We start from the raw sequence: 19,072 nt of genomic DNA, 5'->3' as shown, positions 1-19,072 counted from the left end.
ACTGCTGATTTGCCAAATCTTGCAATCGTCTTAAATGTTTGCTATCTTTTATATTTTTAGCTGCCAAAATTATGATCGCTAGGTCGTGGAAAAGTCCTTCTTTAAACTTTAGCTTTCGTAAAACTAAATTGTTATGGATTGTGGGTAATGATAAACTTTCCAGAATTGTTAACAGTGAACATGAGAGAAGTCTGGGATCCTTAGATCCAGTTTTCCCAACGCCCCTGATTTAGGATGAGGTTACTTTTCTTTCTTTTTGAAGTTTGTTTATTTGGGTTATATTGTATGGGAATGTATGTGTAAGGTTTTCTTGTGTACTTTACAGTGATGTGGCCTTTGGATATGCTGGCAGCTAAACCTATACTTTCTTACTTTTCTTTTAAAGGGGTACTCCAGCAAAAATGTATTTCTTTCAAATCAAATAGTGCCACAAAGTTATACAGATTTCTTATTTACTTCTATTTAAAAATCTCAAGTCTTCCAGTACTTATCAACTGCTGCATGTCCTGCAGGAAGTGGTGTATTCTTTCCAGTCTGACACAGTGCTCTCTGCTGCCATCTCTGTCCGTGACAGAAACTGTCCAAGGCAGTAGCAAATCCCTATAGAAAACCTTTCCTGCTTTGGAAAGTTATTTGAAAGAAAAAAATGCTAAAGAACCCCTTTAACTCTACTTGATGAATAGTCAGCAATGTGTTTTATAATTATATGTCATACTTTTCTTTGATCTATTTGCCACATATGCATTGTTGGTATAATGTTTTGTTTAATTTTTTTTTTTTATTTAAAAAGAAGTGCTGTGCAAAATCTTAAAATATAGACATATAGACATTTTTCAGAAAAAGAAGTCGTCTAATATTGGCTTGGTAAATGTGCAAAACAATATAGCCAAGGGTAAAGGTCATACATAAGGTCCTGTGAAGTTGTCACATGCCATAATGATGTCACCATGTATGCACATGTAATAAAAACTCTCCTAGTGATTTACAATGTACAGACATATTTACATTCCAGGTAGCTGTGGACGCCTCAGCCACGTGATTATATCATGTGACGTTAGAAGCAAAAAAAGTAATTTTTAAACAAGATTTGCTTTATTTTTCAAAAACAGCAGCATCAAACCCAACCCCCAAAACTCACGTCTTCTGGTTGTTTATGATATTGCAACTTGGCTCCATTCACGTCAATGGAACTGAACTGCAATAATACTTCACACAAACTGGGGATAGGTGTGGCACTTTTTATGGAAGAAAAAATCTATGTGTTTCTAATCCTTGTTAAACCCTTTAAAGGGGTTATCCAGCGAAAATCTTTTTCTTTCATACTGGTTGCAGAAAGTTAAGTCTTTCCATACTTATCAGCTGCTGTATGTATGTAGGAAATGTTGTTTTCTTTCCAGTCTGACACTGCTCTCTGCTGACATCTGTGTCTAAGGGCGGGTTCACACTACGGAATTCTCGCGGACAATGTCCGCGGAATTCCGTCAGCTGTCCGCCCGCACATCTGGGCGCCTTTCCGCCGGCCCCATAGACACCATTCTATGGGCCGGCGTATTCCGCTATACGCTGAAAGAAGTGTCATGTCATTTCTTTTAGCGTATCGCATTGTCCGCGAGAATTCCGTAGTGTGAACCCGCCCTAAGACTGGAACTGTCTAGAGCAGAAAGGTTTTTTATGGGGATTTGTTGCTGCTCTGGACAGTTCCTGACATAGACAGAGGTGACAGCATACAGAACTTTGTCAGGCTGGAAAGAAAACATTTCCTGCAGGACATTCAGCAGCTGATAAGTATGGGAAGACTTGATAAATTACAAATATATATAACTTTCTAAAACCAGTTGATCTGAAAGAAAAATATTTTCACTGGATAACCCCTTTAAGGACAGCTTCACAAATACCAGATCCGCAGTGGATTTCATGCTGCGAGTTCTATGGGGTCCCATAACCGCAGCAGAATTTTCATTCCGCTGCAGATATGGGACCCGGCCCCTTTAACCCCCGGCCACCCGCAGCCCCGGCCCGGAGCATACATTACCTGCTCGGCGCTGCAGCTGTGTGAAGCTCCTGGCTTTTGTCATACTTACCTGTTATAATTATTTAAGCCAACTAGTTAGTCATTCTCTTTTCTATTATGTCATCTCATCTTCTTATCTGTATCCATGAGGTATCAAAGAATAATTTCTATTGGATTCCCGCCTTAATAATTCTGTAAAGTACAATGGGGGAAAGTCAGCTAAATAATTATCTCATATATTTATAGCTACATAGGAGAAGATCCCATTGTTGCAATCTGGTACTGATTTAGATTTCCAGAATAAAATGTCTGTTTGTAACATTTAAAGGGGAACTTATTTTCTATTTTAAATAAATACATTGAGGCTGTGTTCACACTATGTATATTTCAGTCAGTATATTTCAGTCAGTATTGCAACCAGGAGTGGATTAAAAACACAGAAAGGATCTGTTCACACAATGTTGAAATTGAGTGGATGGCCGCCATATAACAGTAAATAACGGCCATTATTTCAATATAACAGCCGTTGTTCTAAAATAACAGCAAATATTTGCCATTAAATGGCGGCCATCCACTCAATTTCAACATTGTGTGAACAGATACTTTCTGTGTTTTTAATCCACTCCTGGTTTTGGTTGCAATACTGACTGAAATATACATATACTGACTGAAATATACGTAATGTGAACGCAGCTCAAAGTTATATAGATGTCTCTATATAATGTATTACTGTGGCTGTGCAGTTCTGCTGCACTGGTATTTGATTGACATTAAGGAAGTGAAGAAAACTGGCCTCCCTGCAGTCCACTCTGTCTCCTGCCCCACCTTCCCCTCAGGAGACAAAGCTCATAGGAGAGATTTATTAAACTTGTACCCCTGGTGTATGCCAGAAAGAAGGCGCAGATTCGTAGGCACAAAGCATGACACAAATTTAAAGCTCCTCGCGAGCAGGAGTGTAGCCAGACGGATTTACTAAAAGGTGTGCGCCTCTTAGTAAATCTGGCCAGGAAAAAGGGGGCGGGCATTTATTTAAGACTGGCGTACAAGTACGCCAGTCTTGATAAATGTTCCCCCATGTGACCACATTCAGTTTGTTTGCTGGGCACAGACTAAGGAAGCAGAAGTGATCGGGGGGAGGGTTAGAGGAGGCGAGGGCATGGCATGGGTGGTGGGAGAGGTTATGGGGGGGGGGGGACAGAACATTCAAAGCGTGCACCCTACAGACGACTGGGAAATTTAGTCTGATAGTAGTACAGTGGAAGAGGAACAGCAATTGAGACAGAGCAGGTAGAAAACAACATCAGATGAACAGGACTACTGTAAAACCACTTGGAGAGTGTCAGGGGGTGAACATAGGAAAGAACCTTGCATTGTTTGGAAGGGTTTTTTTTATTAATAGGGCTGCCTGGAGTTCCCCTTTAAACCTTTTTTGCTCAACCCAGACATTTCTGTTACTAAAAATCTCCCTCATTATTTTAATCACACTACCATTGATGTGAATGGACCTTAACTATATTGTGGCTGATTTCCAGTAACAAATCCCTGAATGGTGCCATGGGGGTCAGAACGCTGTACAGAACCTTTTTGTTCTGGAAATCATTGGTGGTCCGAAAACATAAGACTTCTTCAACACATCCTCTGATTTGTATCCATGATGCATTACAGGATCATTTGGAGTGGATTTCCTCCTGTAAATGGTTATAACCGTAGGTCAGCCTTTACACTTTAGTTAAAACTCAATGTAGTGCAGATATTTTAGATATCGTGCAAGGAAACTACAGATCAGATTAGAGAAAACCCCATTACCAAATACTTGTTATTCACATAAAGAGAAGTAAGTTTTAAGAAGAAACTTTTCCAGCACTTTCACAAGAAGCTTCTCTATGTTACGGGCTGTCTGCGCCGCTGGCACGTAAAGATCATAAGCAGCTGGCGACAAGAAACTTAAAGGAGCCGGCGGGCAAGTGAATCTGGTATTTTGTTAACATTGCCAACTGTGGAAGACAAAGGGCATAAGTAATGCATAAAATGCCATTCCGAGGAACAATAAAAATTTAAGTATTTTGCAATATACTATTGTATAAGACATCTGTTTCCAGGATGGCAACTGATACAATTTTTATTAAATGCAGAATCCACGATAAAACTAAGACTTCCATTTCTAAAATAGGAGAACAGGTGTAAACACATCCCAAGGGCTCCTGCACATGGCAGAGCTGTATGCACAACGCTTGTACAGCTTCTTTCGTATGGAGAAGTACAAACTCCATGCACTATTGTACTATCAGACTGCAAATATATACAGGTACCTCCAGGGTCTCATAGAGCATTGGTATGGAATCAGACAGAAGAACTCTATATATATCTGTTTGAACTCAAAAGCAAGTACAGCTGAATGTTCATGTATGTCTATGGAACCCATACAATGGGCCTCATTTACTAACAATGCTTCAATTTTAAAGCGAATGTACCATCAGGTACATCGCTTTAAGTTTTTTACATGAATAGACCAGCGCTGACACAGGGATGCTGGGGTCCTAGTTGTGAACCGCGGCCCAGTTCCCTCAGACACTTGAGAAAGGGATTGGTGCGATCCTGAAACGCGTTGTGTCGTCTTTTAATAAATTTTTGGTACTTTATTTTGCCCTGCTTTTTTACCTGGACCTGCGCCCGTTGGACCCAGTTGTGGAGTGGAGGATTCTGTTGCAGTTTCTGAAGCACTAGAGGCGGGCCTACTGGCCCCCAGTGTAACTAAACCCCCTCCCCTCTGTGACACGGCTCCATTCATTTTTGGAATCTGCCGGTTGTGGCAGCTTTTTAAAGGACACATCCATAAAACACCCACAACACACCCACTTGGACAAAAATGACAGGTTTGTCGCACACCTTTGGTAAAATTGTAGGAACACCAAATTTTCAGGGAAAATGGACAAAATCCTCACAATTTGCTGCCGGGAATATGTTAGTAAACCAGCCCCCATGAGTACAATACATTCCTAACCTATGATTAAAAAAACAAAAACTACTGGAACAGATTGCTATTGTAAAAAGTCAACATTGATGCTATGTTATATTTTATCACTGGGCCACTATAAGCCCCATTCATAGCCAGAATAAAAGTGTCACTAGCATTAGAAAACTAGAAAAGTGTCATGCTACTTTCCCTTATGTCGGCTCCCACCAGCTTTTTACAATGGCCACATCATCAGACATTATAGCCAAACAGGCAACCATGTGGCCTCCAGAAAAACTGAGCAGGGCCAACAGGAAATGACCTGACACAATGTCTCCCAAGCTCATTATAGCAATTGGCAGGTTGGACTCCACTGAACATGGATTACTTATTCTATGCTACCAATGTTTGTGTCGACTTCATTAAAATGTTATTGCCATATAATAAGAACTATGGACAGGACATGTCATACAGACCTCAGACATACAGAAATCTGGTCAGTGCTGAGACACCCATCCCTTGATATAGCTGGGAGAAGTGAGCAGCTGTGCACAGGGCCGGGACAAGGAGTTTTCGTGCCCTAGGCAGAGAAGGCAAATGGCGCCCCCCCCCCCCCACATTAGAATTGGTTCTCCTCGCACAGTATAATGCCCTGAATGTACCCCCACACTGTATTAAGAGCCCCAATACATACAGTAGTTACCTTATAACACTATTTCCACCATACAGTGATTACATATTACATGAAAACTGCACTGAACAGAACAGAAAGATATCCCCAATGATACCATTCCGTAATACCGCCACATCATGACCCCTATCACTACAACCCTATAACTGTGCAGTTACATCCAGTGACTCACATGGGCCGTCTTCTCCGATCTGTCACATTTTCTTTTTCCCTCCATCCAGCCTGGGCCATCTAGAAGTCGTCTTCTGGCTGTGAATCTTCTCTCCAGAATCTGTCAGAGAAACATTTTAGGCTCCAACACATACAGTAGTTAGCCCCCTCTGTACCCCTATATAGTAGTTACACTCCTCTGTGCCCCCATAGTTTTAAGGTGTCCCTGTGCCCCAGTATTGTAGTAAAGCCCCTCTGTGCAGCCCCAATATAGTATAGACTGCTGTGTGCTGCCCCCAGAAATATATAGACCCCCTGAGTGCTCCCCCATAAATATATAGATCTCCTGTGTGCTCCCCCAGAAGTATATAGACCCCCTGTGTGCTCCCCAGAAGTATATAGAACCCCTGTGTGCTCTCCCAGAAGTATATAGACCCCGTGTGCTCCCCCAGTTATATATATAAATCCCCTGTGTGCTGCCCCCAGTTATACATAGACCCCCTGTGTGGTGCCCCCAGTTATACATAGACCCCCTGTGTGCTCCTCCAGTTATATATAGACCCCTGTGTGCTCCTCCAGTTATATATAGACCCCTGTGTGCTCTTCCAGTTATATATAGACCCCTGTGTGCTCCCTAACCCTTCCCATATAACAGTAATTCTCCAAAACAGACAAAAAAAACCCCACTTATACTCACCTGGGCCATGCGTCTTCTCTTCACTGCACTCTTGTGGCACAGTTACCTGCGGTCACAAGAGGCCGCTCTCCCCATCGCATAACAGTGCACCAACACACCCCTGACCCTGAAGAGCATCACATAACAGTCCACCCACACACCCCTGACCCTGCAGAACATCTCATATTTATGCACCCACACACCCCTGCAGAACATCTCATATCTATGCACACACACCCCCTGCAGAACATCTAATATCTATGCACACACACACCCCTGCAGAACATCTCATATCTATGCACCCACACACCCCTGACCTGCAGAACATCTCACATCTATGCACCCACACACCCCTGACCTGCAGAACATCTCACATCTATGCACCCACACACCCCTGACCTGCAGAACATCTCACATCTATGCACCCACACACCCCTGACCTGCAGAACATCTCATATCTATGCACCCACACACCCCTGACCTGCAGAACATCTCACATCTATGCACCCACACACCCCTGACCTGCAGAACATCTCACATCTATGCACCCACACACCCCTGACCTGCAGAACATCTCACATCTATGCACCCACACACCCCTGACCTGCAGAACATCTCACATCTATGCACCCACACACCCCTGACCTGCAGAACATCTCACATCTATGCACCCACACACCCCTGACCTGCAGAACATCTCACATCTATGCACCCACACACCCCTGACCTGCAGAACATCTCATATCTATGCACCCACACACCCCTGACCTGCAGAACATCTCACATCTATGCACCCACACACCCCTGACCTGCAGAACATCTCACATCTATGCACCCACACACCCCTGACCTGCAGAACATCTTATATCTATGCACCCACACACCCCTGACCCTGCAGAACAACTCATATCTATGCACCCACACACCCCTACAGAACATCTCATATCTATGCACCCCCCCTGCAGAACATCTCATATTTATGCACCCCCCCTGCAGAACATCTCATATTTATGCACCCACACACCCCTGCAGAACATCTAATATCTATGCACACACCCCCCCTGCAGAACATCTAATATCTATGCACACACACACCCCTGCAGAACATCTCATATCTATGCACCCACACACCCCTGACCTGCAGAACATCTCACATCTATGCACCCACACACCCCTGACCTGCAGAACATCTCACATCTATGCACCCACACACCCCTGACCTGCAGAACATCTCACATCTATGCACCCACACACCCCTGACCTGCAGAACATCTCACATCTATGCACCCACACACCCCTGACCTGCAGAACATCTTATATCTATGCACCCACACACCCCTGACCCTGCAGAACAACTCATATCTATGCACCCACACACCCCTACAGAACATCTCATATCTATGCACCCCCCCTGCAGAACATCTCATATTTATGCACCCCCCCTGCAGAACATCTCATATTTATGCACCCACACACCCCTGCAGAACATCTAATATCTATGCACACACCCCCCCTGCAGAACATCTAATATCTATGCACACACACACCCCTGCAGAACATCTCATATCTATGCACCCACACACCCCTGACCTGCAGAACATCTCACATCTATGCACCCACACACCCCTGACCTGCAGAACATCTCACATCTATGCACCCACACACCCCTGACCTGCAGAACATCTCATATCTATGCAACCACACACCCCTGACCTGCAGAACATCTCATATCTCGCACCCACACACCCCTACAGAACATCTCATATTTATGCACCCACACACCCCTGCAGAACATCTCATATTTATGCACCCACACACCCCTGCAGAACATCTCATATCTATGCACACACACACCCCTGCAGAACATCTCATATCTATGCACACACACACACACCTGCAGAACATCTCATATCTATGCACACACACACCTCTGCAGAACATCTCATATCTATGCACACACACACCCCTGCAGAACATCTCATATTTATGCACCCACACACACCTGCAGAACATCTCATATCTATGCACACACACACACACCCCTACCCCTCCCCCTGCTGACCAGTGCCCTCAGTGTGGCTTACCTCCTGCTGATCTTATACACTGCCCTCACTGCCTCATAAACAGCCTAGGAAACTAGCTGCCTCATAGAGCCTAGCAAAGGAAGATAGCTCCTCCCACACTGGTCACATGGGCATGATGTCATCAAAGGTCCTTTACACCTCCTGGACACTCTATTCCTGCTGCTGTATGTAACAGGGCGGGCCGGCAGACAGGCAGGGGGGCGAGCGGGGGGTAGGATGGATGGGTAAATAAATTACTTACCCATCCAGATGGCGCCCCCTGACGTTTGGCGCCCTAGGCCATCGCCTACCCCTGCCTACTCTTTGTCCCGGCCCTGGCTGTGCACTTCTCTCTCTGTCTGAGGAAATATTGAGGAGATCCCTACATCCACCCGCCATGTTACAGCTTACATTTGTGATTATATTTGTGATTCTCCTACATTGTCTTCTGTCTCATCCATAGTCACAGGTTTTCCTGCCCGCAGCGTGTAACAGTGATGCCTTTCTCCCTTCTTATTCCCTCTAACAATTGATCACTTCTTACTGTTTCTGCTGATTTGCAGTCTTTCCCACAACCCTATTTCCTTCCTCATAGAAGTGTATTAATGCCATGTTTTCCCCAGAGGCTGCTCAGGAGTTGACCTCCTCACATGATGTCTGTTTTTACAATGATTTTTTCCCTTTTCATGAGGTAAACTAAATAGTGGATTTATAAAGTTCATATTAACGTCTATGGAGTTGCAGATTGGGTTAGACCTGATTGCAGGCCTGGATATGTGTGTACAGGGACCTAAAAAAAATAGGGTCCATCGTGCCACTAGTTTTTTTTTTCTTTTTTACATTTTACACCTCGCTCAGATATTATGTGATGTCACTGAACACTATGGAGGAGATTTATCAAACATGGTGTAAAGTAGAACTGGCTCAGTTGCCCCTAGCAACCAATCAGATTCCACCTTTCATTTTCCAAAGAGTTTGTAAGGAATAGAAGGTGGAATCTGATTGGTTGCTAGGGGCAACTGAGCCAGTTTCACTTTACACCATGTTTGATAAATCTCCCCCTATGTATTCTAATGGGAGTGAGACATGGTATACAGTACACAATGCAAAGGAGCAGAGGTGAAGGAAGCCCTCCAGCTGTTTCAAAACTACAATTCCCATCATGCCTGGACAGCCAAAAATTTAGCTTTCCAGGTATGATGGGAATTGTAGTTTTGCAACACCTGGAAGGAAAAAGATTTCCCATCCCTGCTGTATAGAATAGTAACCAAGGAAGTTAAATAGCAATCTAAAATATTCCTCGGTTAATTTCTTGCTAAACACCTGTGGCAATGAATTTGGTTTTCCCACATTAGTAAATCTAAGTGTATCACTAGAATAGGAATAGCTGTTGGCCTTTCAATGCCTAGAATGATCAGGTCGCAATGCTATATGCAGAGATCTGCAACTTGTGCACATCAGTGCTGAGACCCCTACCAATCATTAGTACGAGCAGGAGGAAATGGGTGGTAGTGTGCTTACAGGCCCTATTAAACAAAAAATTTTCAACCTCATGGTCCGTTTAGATCAGGGGTCTCAAACTTGCGGCCCTCGGGACACTAGTTTGCGGCCCCCACCTCACCCAGTGTCCCACATTATATGTGGCCCGACCCAGTGACGTCGCTAGGCATTAAGATTCGGGGCCAGTGCCCCAGACAGGAAAAGTCACTGCCCCGAATCTTTTGCCTACCGACGTCAAACTACAGGAGACAGTGCCAGCGCCCGACAGCGATCGCCCCCAGAACATCCCCCCCGCCCCGGCACTCACTGCGTCAGCACTGCCCTCTCTCCCCCTCTCTACCCTGAGGCCGGAGCTGGTGAGTATTCTATTGTAACCCAGGGGATGGCGGCCGGGGGGTGGGAAGGCTGGGGGGTTGGCAGTGTGTGTGTGTGTGTGGGGATCGTGGCCAGGTGGGGTAGTGTGTGTAGGGGGGAAGTAAGGTGAGATAGTGTGTGTAGGGGGGTCACGTGGGGTAGTGTGTGTAGGGGGTCACGTGGGGTAGTGTGTGGGGGGGTCAGGTGGGATAGTGTGGGCACTATATGGGGGATTGGCTACTATGTGGGGCACTATATGGGGGCATTGGATACTATGTGGGCACTATATGGGGGCATTGGCTACTATGTGGGCACTATATGGGGGCATTGGATACTATGTGGGCACTATATGAGGGCATTGGTTACTATGTGGGCACTATATGGGGGCATTGGATACTATGTGGGCACTATATGGGGGCATTGGATACTATATGGGGCATATATGGGCGCATTGGCTACTATGTGGGCACTATATGGGCGCATTGGCTACTATGTGGGCACTATATGGGGGCATTGGATATTATGTGGGCACTATATGGGGGATTGGATACTTTGTGGGCACTGTATGGGGGATTGGCTACTATGTGGGGAACTATATGGGGGCATTGGCTACTATGTGGGGCACTATATGGGGGCATTGCTACTATGTGGGGCACTATATGGGGGCATTGGCTACTATGTGGGGCACTATATGGGGGCATTGGCTACTATGTGGGGCACTATATGGGGGGATTGGATACTATGTGGGGCACTATATGGGGGGATTGGATACTATGTGGGGCACTATATGGGGGGATTGGATACTATATAGAGTACTATAATTGGGATTGGATACTATATGGGGTACTATTCAGTCAGCAGCATGTGGTGACTGTAGAGGAGTGGCTATGGAGGGTTGCTATCTTGTTTTTCTTGTGGAAACCCTGATGCGGCCCAGCCTCACCCAGACTCTACCTCCAGCGGTCCCCGGGTAAATTGAGTTTGAGACCCCTGGTTTAGATGGAGCAATAAATCGCCCAATTGATCGGTCAACGATTTTGAAGCAACAATTTTGTTTCTATGCTGATCAGCGTTTAGACGAAGCGTTAAATCGTTTAAAAAAATTATTTTTTTAATCGTTTTAAGATCGCTTAGGGCCATCTCACACACTGGGATGAATCTTTGAAAGACTGTTTACATGAAGCGAATTTTCAGCGAATGACCAACGACAATTTGAGAACAAGTTGAGAGACCACGATGAACGATTTCTCGCTCGTTGCTTGATCTTTAGCTGTGTTTACACAAGCCGATTAGCGCTCAAATGCGATCTTTATCCTGAAAATTCAAACGATAATCGCTTTGTGTAAACGGACCATTACTTGGCCCATTACTGGATGTTCAAGCTAATAATGGTTTAGTGTAATAGCACATGTTGAAAGGCCATGATTGTGGTCTTTCAATGTGTTGAAAGGTCTCGATTTGTGCAGGAACAGGCCAATGCTCAGCGCACCATGCAACGGGAGTGGTGGCAGCAGACCACTGCTGAAATCAATGGGTTGTCTGAGCAAGCTAAGGATAGTTTGGGCCGCCCCTCCCACTGCTTTCAGCTCACTATATGTGCTTGTAATAGCAGCGAGCGGTGAAGAAGGGAGAAGAAAGTGCTGAGCTGACAGGTCAGCGCTCACTTCCCCCAGATTGGGCCGTGTAATACAGCCTTTACTCCTCAGCTCATAGTGATTTTTATCCTATTTCTCTGAACGGTCTCATTATAATTCTGTAGGGTCATCCAATGATACGGGATGGAGATGTAGTACTCCCTGCTCATACTAATGATCGTGGGAGACCTGACCGATAAAAACTTTTGACTTGTCCCTGTGACATGTCAAAAGTTTTTCTAGATGACAAGTACCCTTTAATGGGGTACAACATTGCATTCAATTTATCAAGCATTATGCAGCTCTCACAAAGATATATAACATTGCATCAACTTTTCATTTATGTCTATGGGGCCTGCATAGAGTTTCCTCTATTCTGCTCATAAAGAGGGTCCTGAGTAGTGTTGAGCGGGCTTGAGAAAAATGTTCGGATTCAGCAACCTCTGGAAACCCAAACACTCTTCATTTGATTCCTGGCGTCTGAAAAAGTTGGATGCCCCCCTAGGGCTGCAAGGATAACATGCATGACTATACACATATGGCTGTATCCATGTTTTCGATGACTCCCTAAGGAAGCAACCAATTCTCCAGATGCCGGGAATGAAATGCTGAGCTTTTGGGCTCCAAAAAGTTGCTGAACCCAAACTGCTCAACACTAGTCCTGAGCATAGAGCCCTTTCTATTATATCCACATGCAGTAATAAGGCATATGAACAAGAACAGTCTTCATGAGACAACCCATTTTATGTATAATTATCTCTTGTAATCTAATTTAATCTCATTTTACGCTTTATTTAATCCTAAATTTTATACTGTAAGAGATTAAAACGTGACCCTTGCGTTGTTCAGCAGCCTTTGACACCCACAGTGCAACTTTGTCAGATTACAGAAAAAATAATAAGGTGCAGTGAAGAGGAAGTTTGTCGTCATGTGCAGCTCTAACAGGAAATGAACTACTTACATGATTAGAGGAACTTACATCTGGGCTTTAACAGACTAACAGCCGTAACTCAGGTCAGTGGGATTTCCATAGAAATTGTTGTTGTTTTTTTTTACCCTGAAAATATAAATTCCTTTTTATACGCTGTGTGATACAATGATTTGGAACTGGTAGTTGTTGGTTGTAAGTGATTGATTTCTTATAAAGAGGCGGAAGACACACTACTAACTTGGAACTATCTTGTACTCTAAAATGGCTGATGCTTCCTTAGACAAGGAGTGGGCAGTATCGCAGTATACATGATGGTGAGTCCCAGAGGCACCTGCATAGAGGGATAGATAAAAATTACTGTAATTGTTCTAACATCATTTATTTATTTATATAGAATATTGTACATTCTCTAATATACAGTACATATCCTATCACCAGAATAGATCTCCCCGTACAGATTGGCATAAAGCAGAGAGCAGCCCCAGCAGGTTCCTGGTCTTGTAACTGTTCTCCCAGATCCATCAATAGAAAACTTTTCTGATTTTGAATTTCCCGCTATTGTTCTCTGCTGTCATCTGCCTCCTATTTATGCAGGGAATGATTTAGTTAATAGATGTCTACTAGGGAATTGCTTACAGTGTTTTACTCAATAAATTGAAGACAAAGGGGATAATTTATCAACGTTTTCACCAGAAAACTAGCGTAAGGTTCACACAACGTCACAATGACGTCTGATTTTATTGTACAGCCGCCATTTGCCGGCAAATGACGACCGTTATTTTATCACATTAGCCGTTATTCATATAATAATGCAGTTGTTGTAAAATAATGGCCGTTATTTGCCGGTAAATGACAGCCATTCAATAAAAAACGATGTCATTTTCACGTTGTTTGAATATAGCCTTGATATGTCACACATTTTAGCTCAACATTGCCAATTTTTGTGCAGTGTTAAATTTTGCACAAAGCACAGGACCTTTTTGGCACAAATGATCAATTGCTCCAACATTTGACACCAACACTAAAAACCATTGATAAATTCTCCCCTAAAGGTGCCATTGTAAATTCTTTTATGAAATCTTAGATTTTGTTAGAAATAGACCAGTCCTTTTTGTCAGAAATAGACCAGGCGGAAGATTTTATGGAGTGGCCATACATTATACTGTCTACTACACATCACTGACTTCACTGACCCCATGACCTGCATATGATAGCTGGTCACAGACGTAGAATGCAAGGAAGTCAGGACTGCAAACACTTTGCAGGTATTGTTATATGTGTCACACATGACTACACTACAAGTGATCACTACCCCTTTATATGGAACACAAAGATGGAAGGCCGTGCTTGAACACGGTGATTTATGGTGAAGCTGGATTGTGTGTGCACTTATTATAAACTGCAGATTTTCTGCATACACATGTGATTCACTTATGATTTTCAGTAGGCTGGGGGGGGGGGGGTTGATGGGGCAGTGTGGGCACTGTCGGGGCACCACTTCAGGTTTAGCCTCAGGCAGCAGAAAACCTAGAATCGACCCTGCAGGCAGGTTTATATGCACTACTAACATATATATATACAATATAATATACTATATATACAATATACAAGATTATATATATATATATATATATATGTGTGTGTGTGTGTGTGTGTATGTCTAGGCTGTGGGATCACAAGAGTCTATGCATGCAGTAGGTCATAATGCCTTATCTCCATCATCCAGTGTAATTTCTCGGTCACTGACAGTTGCTCTATCCCCTGTCTTTGGCTACTACCATGCAGTCATCTAACTCCTCTCTCAGAGCTGTGATTAAGCGTACTGTAGTTGGAATCATGAAAGGGTTGGTGTACAAAAAAACATATCTGCCTCCTTCTGTAAACAGTGCCACCAGTGCTGGGCTGGGGTGACGAGGGCCCACTAGCTGAAGGGATTCTGGGGGCCCACCCTACAGTAAGGGCCCTATTACAGGGGACGATTATCGTGCGAAAAACCGTTATATTGTTTGAATTTAAACGATAATCGTTCTGTGTAATTGCATGCAACAATCGAAAAATCGTTCTTATGTCGTTCATTGTTGATTTAGATCTGAACCTAAAATTATCATTAATCAATTATCATGTAATTCCACATTCGTTCACTCAAGTTCCGCTTTTTTTCACTAATCGTTCAGTGTAATTGCACATTGTTCATTGTTTTGCTGGGATCAGAAGGAATAAACAATCATAGTAACGATCGCAATAATGATCATAGTAACAATCGTAACTAACAACCATTTTTCTGTGTAATATGGTGAACGATTTCAGGTTAACGATAAACAATCTAGGTTAAGATCGTTTATACTTTGTCGTTATTCGATAAAAATCGCTCCGTGTAATAGTACTGTACATGAAGATGTTACCTGATCACTTTCAGGTTTTGTACTTATAAATTCATGCTCTTAGTATTGTAGATCAGATTGGCAAAGTGACAGTGACCATATGTTCACCATGATGTACTGTAATAATAAATTATGATGGGCTTGCTATCTAACGCCTTTATGGTACTGTTATTGCAAGGTGTGGTAAGGGCTTATATGGGCACTTTCGTGAAAAAAAAAAACTTTTAACATGTCAAAGAGACATAAAGACTGACAGTGTTCAGACTGCGGCCGATCAGGAGAATGAGCTGGGAGAGGTCCACACAACGCGTTCACTCCTGGGTCTGTGTTAGGTGACCAGGACGGACCAGGTTGGAAATGGGCACAAAGCCGGACTACTCCCAGCTCGCCCCATTTTTGAACGGCATCTTTCATTTTACCATACAATGTAGTGTGGAACCAAAGCATTGTGGTATGCTTGGGCGAAGACGATGCCTGCAGCAAGAAAGAAAGCATAGTAGAGGGCCCAGGGAGGAAGAAGGTGGGCCCAACACTATGATGACACAGGACACAGATGGCTTGACACCTTGTCACTTGCACAGCAAGAGACCACAGAGATACAGTGAGTGACTCTGTCTCTGTTAAAGTTAGATGAAAGAGGGGCCCGGTCTAGTTCATGGGCCCACCTGGAAATTCACCTGCTCCCCTGAGGACCGGGTTAAGCTTGGTACCACCATTGTCTATGGCCGAAATGTCATGTATTCAACTTAGCCCTACTGACCTAAAGGTTCAGAGCTGTAGTACTGAACATGATATGTGGATACGAGAGAAGCTGGAACTAAACAAAAATGACCATGTAATATCATACAATAGAAACATAGAAGATTGTCAGCAGAAAAAGACCACTGGGTCCATCTATCTAGTATGCCCTTTTAGTATTTTCCTTCTTATTATGTTAGGATAGATATATGTTTAGCTCAGGCAGGTTTAAATCCTGTTATTGTAGATTTACCAACCACATCTGCTGGAAGTTTGTTCCAAGCATCTACTACTCTACTACTACAATCCTTTTATTAAGATATAGGCAGTAAATATATGGCCCTCTGCCACCTATCCCAGCACCTGATATGTAAGCAGTTACCATAAAGACTTATAGTGATATCCGCACTGATTTTAGCCGCGTTGCTCTGGTTAGAGAACATAGAGTCCATTGGCAGGGTGTAATCATTACCGTCTAATTATAGTCAGGACATTTTTGTGGTGTTTCCCATAAATAATGGATGAGATTGTAGTAGTCTGGGTCATTAATAACATTTCAATCAAAGGATCTGTATTTCTAAATATACTAGAAGCAAAAACAAAGGTAAAACTAATAATAACATGCATTTATATAATAGCTCTGCATTCTTAATATTCAGGGCCTCATCTCCAGCCCATGTACTATTCATTATTAAATGGATAAAAAATTGATTACAGCACTTGTGGCAAAAAAAAAAAAAAAAATGATACACGGAATGTTCTGTAAAAATAGTTTGCATGATACATATGAGTGATCACTAATGGAGTGTGACCCATTGTAATATTTAAAAATCACATTCACAGTAATGTTCCTGTATACTACTTCCTCTTGTGATAAAATACACACACACATATATATATTTGGGATGATTGTGTTGTGAAAACTGAGAAGATAAGATTCTATAGAATGGCCTATAGATCACTGTTCCCTATATAATTGGTTTCGGAAACCAAAGCCAGTAACAACTACTCCTGCATGTCATTGGGCCGCGCAGCAGAGGTTGTCAAAACAACTTCAGTGACAGGACCCAGTGCTCTCCACTACAGATTCGTGCTAGGTTTGCACTCTGCACATAATACTAAGCTTTCCGCTCTCTTTAAGGTAACTCTTTCTGCTTCACATGCAGAAGGAAGCAGCTGAAGTAGAGAAGAGAGTTCTATGTATTAAAGGGGTACTCCGGCAAAAATCTTTTTCTTTTTTCAGATCACCCGGTTTCAGAAAGTTATGTAGACTTGTAATTTACTTCTATTCATAAATCTACAGTCATCCAGTACTTATCAGCATACATATGCTGTATGTCCTACAGGAAGTGGTGTATTCTTTCCAGTCTGACACAGCACTCTCTGCTGCCACCTCTGTCCATGTTAGGAACTGTCCAGAGCAGTAGCAAATCCTCATAGAACACCTCACCTGCTCTGGACAGTTCCTGACATGGACAGAGGTGGCAGCAGAGAGCACTGTGTCAGACTCGAAAGAATATACCACTTCCTGCAGGACATACAACAGCTGATAAATCCTGGAAGACTGGAGATTTTCAAATCTCAGAACAACCTGCAAAGTGAAAGCAGGGGGTGAGAAGAGCAAGCCTGTGGTGTACAGAAGGAATCCTTCTAGGGAAGGCCATCCCATATTATAGGGTTATTTATTTTATATGGATACAAACATGAGCCCATATGGGTGCTGTGTTATAGATCTGTACAATGTACTATGCTGCCTAAGTGAGCATCGTGGTTTGGGAGCAGCCCTGAAAAATATTTTTCAAGTAAACCATTACAGCTTCTGCACTTTATAAAAATAAAACCGTCCACAAACGTCTTGCCAGATACTTCAGCTGCCTTTTCCATGACATGTTACTAGTGCTTCATAACCAGGGATATTTTGGGCTCAGATAGAACAGCTGACTGATACAAGGAAATGCTGAAATATGGTTGTGGTGGCAAATTGCAGTTTCCCCCCCCCCCTGCAGCTTCCCCCGGCCCTCCCCGGACTCCTCAGAGTCGGGCTGTGTAATACGGACTTAAGGGCCCTATTAGATGGGACGATTATCGTGCGAAAAATTGTTATATCGTTCGAATTTAAACGATAATCGTTCTGTGTAATTGCAGGCAATGATTGAAAAATCGTTTGTGTGTCGTTGATCATTGATTTTGATCTGAACCTAAAATTATCATTAATCGGTCGCTAATCGTTCGCTGTAATTCCACATTATGTTCGCTCAAGTTCCGCATTTGTTCACTAATCGATCAGTGTAACTGAACATTGTTCATTGTTTTGCTGGGATCAGAAGGAGTGAACGAATGTGGAATTACAGCGAACAATTAGCGAACGATTAACAATAATTTTAGGTTCAGATCTAAATCAACGATCAACGAAATATGAGCGATTTTTCAATCCTTGCCTGCAATTACACAGAACGATTATCGTTTCATTTCGAACTATTTTTGCCATGATAATCGTCCCGTGTAATAGGGCCCTTAGGGTCAACTACACAGAACGATTAGTGAAAAAATGCGGAACTTGAGCGAATGTGGAATTACAGCGAAAGATTAGCGAACAATTAGTAAACGATTAACGATAATTTAAGGTTCAGATCCAAATCAACGACATACGAACGATTTTTTGATTGCTGCATGCAATTACACAGAACGTTTATTGTTTAAATTAAAACGATATAACGATTTTTCGCACGATAATCGTCCCATGTAATAGGACCCTAACGATCGTAACTAACAACTATCTCTCTGTGTAATATGGTGAACGATTTCAGGTTAACGATAAACAATCTCGTTTGCGGTCATTTATCGTTAGTCGTTAAAAATTGCTCCGTGTTTTAGGACCCTAAGGGTTCTTTTAAGCCCCTATTGCATGGGGCGACTGTGAGGAGCAAACGAGCGCTATCAGGGGTGTTCTATGAGAGCCGCCGTACTTTATGTGCCTGTGAACACTGCCT

At 43.1% G+C, this 19,072-nt stretch overlaps 1 protein-coding gene across 7 annotated transcripts in view; it reads left to right on the top strand.

Annotated features, from left to right (window-relative positions):
* The window catches only part of WIPF1 (WAS/WASL interacting protein family member 1), a 76,544-nt gene that overhangs the window by 21,152 nt on the left and 36,320 nt on the right, over positions 1-19,072 (top strand). The window contains exons 1-2 of one of the 7 annotated variants that reach the window (XM_069982973.1): positions 8,571-8,959; positions 12,882-13,046. The exons of 2 other annotated variants lie outside the window; for them this stretch is intronic. The gene's annotated coding sequence lies outside the window, so the exon portion shown is untranslated. Of the gene's footprint in view, positions 1-8,570; positions 9,236-12,881; positions 13,047-13,202; positions 13,278-19,072 lie in introns of those variants that run through there. 4 more of the 7 variants (XM_069982972.1, XM_069982970.1, XM_069982968.1 and 1 more) reach the window with 4 other exon arrangements.

This window comes from Dendropsophus ebraccatus, chromosome 9, assembly GCF_027789765.1.
Source record: "Dendropsophus ebraccatus isolate aDenEbr1 chromosome 9, aDenEbr1.pat, whole genome shotgun sequence".
In the NCBI taxonomy this organism is placed as follows: Eukaryota; Metazoa; Chordata; class Amphibia; order Anura; family Hylidae; genus Dendropsophus; species Dendropsophus ebraccatus.
The sequence above is the reverse complement of the archived record's forward strand: the minus strand, read 5'-3'. Positions and strand labels throughout refer to the sequence as shown.